The sequence below is a fragment of the Lipotes vexillifer genome, unplaced genomic scaffold (genome assembly GCF_000442215.2).
Source record: "Lipotes vexillifer unplaced genomic scaffold, Lipotes_vexillifer_v1.1 scaffold337, whole genome shotgun sequence".
NCBI classification, from domain to species: domain Eukaryota; kingdom Metazoa; phylum Chordata; class Mammalia; order Artiodactyla; family Lipotidae; genus Lipotes; species Lipotes vexillifer.
Genome location: NW_006799239.1, coordinates 157938 through 160369, shown reverse-complemented (window position 1 = coordinate 160369; position 2432 = coordinate 157938).

Below are 2432 nucleotides of genomic sequence, written 5' to 3'. Positions count from 1 at the left end.
CTTTCCCTGGGTCTTCATAAGAGGGATACAGTCCATGGTATACACTTTAAAAAAAATTAATTAATTAATTTTTGGCTGCATTGGGTCTTCGTTGCTGCACGCGAGCTTTCTCTGGTTGTGGTGAGCGGGGGCTACTCTTCACTGCGGTGCATGGGCTTCTCACTGTGGTGGCTTCTCTTGTTGTGGTGCACAGGCTCTAGATGCGTGGGCTACAGTAGTTGTGGCACGTGGGCTCAGTAGTTGTAGCTCATGGGCTCTAGAGTGCAGGCTCAGTAGTTGTGGCGCACAGACTTAGTTGCTCTGCGGCATGTGGGATCTTCCTGGACCAGGTCTCGAACCCGTGTGCCCTGCATTAGCAGGCGGATTCTTAACCACTGCTCCACCAGTGAAGTCCCATGGGATACACTTTTGGCCAAGGGCTAGTGATCATTTCCTTTTTCTTCTTATGGGAAAGCTCCTCCTCAAGTGCATCCAGTCACATCTAATCAAGACTGGCAGCACTGTCCTGTCCAAAGAGATGACCCAAACTATGGTTAAAGACAGGAGCCCGAAGAACAAACTGCTCCTCCAACCCATTATGGGAGCCTTCTTGACTCAATTCCTGAATGCTGAACATCCCTGTAATTTTGTTTTAACCCCCAAAAGATTTTCCTGGAGATAAAAGTAGTTTATCTTGGCCAAGAGGAAGAGCTATAAAAGAATTAAGGCAGACCTCAGTTTTCTTTGCCTAGACCTTTGCCTCCTTTTCTTTTTTCCCTTCTCTTCTCCTTTCCATTTATTCCCCTTTCCTATCTCCCACTCCCCTGAATTTTGCCTGACATTAGAGAGCTTACAGACAACTGTCCCAGCTTACAAAGATAGCTCTGGAAAGAACTGTTCTATCCGTTGCCAATATGAGATGGCACCAGTGATCCTGAGCCATGAAAACCAACCTATTCCAACCACCAACCATTCCAACCGCAAGTTTTGCATCAGTTACAGATAAAGAAAACTGCAACCAGAGACAAGACCAAAGTTATGTACCCCTCTCTTCTCCAATCCTGCTTCAGCTCAGGGAGTTACCTAATTTTGAGGTGCTCCTTGATGTGCATCATTTGAATAAAACTTGTAATCCCTATTGAGTCACTTTAACTATATTTTTCTTGACACTAAAATCTTTTCCAGATTCACTCTTCACCCTCTCCATCCTGCTCTGTTCTTCAGGAGACTGACATCTATGGGTTATATCAATAGGCTCCCTAACCTCTGACTTTGTTTTGTGTTCAGCCAATGGGAGGCACTAGAAGGAAGTCAGAGGGTGGACAGAGCAAAGTCAAGGTATATATGCTCTGGGTCCCTTCCAGCCTGATCACCATGAGTTGACTGAATCCTTGACCTAAGGCTCCACCCAAGGCTCCTGTTTGTCATACTTTCCCTGGTTCCTGTAACTTCTTGTTTCTCTCTCTCTCTCTCTTTTTTAAATTTAATTTAAATTTATTTATTTTTGGCTGTGTTGGGTCTTTGTTGCTGCACCTGGGCTTTCTGTAGTTGCCGTGAGAGGGGGCTACTCTTCATTGTGGTGCGTGTGCTTCTCATTGCGGTGGATTCTCTTGTTGTGGAGCACAGGCTCTAAGCGTGTGGGCTTCAGTAGTTGTGGCACGTGGGCTCAGTAGTTGTGGCTCATGGGCTCTAGAGCGCAGACTCAGTAGTTGTGGCGCACAGGCTTAGTTGCTCTGTGGCATGTGAGATCTCCCCGGACCAGGGATCAAACCCATGTCCTCAGCATTGGCAGGCAGATTCTTAACCACTGCACCACCAGGGAAGTCTCTGTAACTTCTTTTTCTTGCCTCTTCAGGCCTAGGGGATAACAGCTCCCTTTTGTCGCTAGCCTCAGGGAATTGCACAATGCCCTGACCATTTCCCTAAACTCTGCCAATTCCTTTGGAAACAACCTTAAGATGTATGATGTGATTTGATACACATATATATTGTGAAGTCATTAGTACAATAAGGTTAGTTAACACATCCATCACCTTACATAGTTATCTTTTTTTTTTTTTTGGTGGTGAGAACATTTAAGGTCTGCTCTCTTAGTAACTTTCAAGTGTATAATATTGTTAACTATAGTCAACATGCTGTATATTAGATCTCCAGAACTTATTCAACTTAAAACTGGAAATTTTTACCCTTTGACCAACATCTCCACATTTCCCACACCCCCAATTCTGATAATTACCATTCTACTCTCTGTTTCTATGAACTTGACTTTTTTAGATTCCACTTATAAGTGATATCATACAGTATTTGTGTTCTCTGTCTGACTTCTTTCACTAAGCATAATACCCTCCAAGTCCATCCATGTTGCCACAAACGGCAGGATTTCCTTCTTTCTCATGACTGAATAACATTCCATATATATATATATATATATATATATATATATATATATGTAT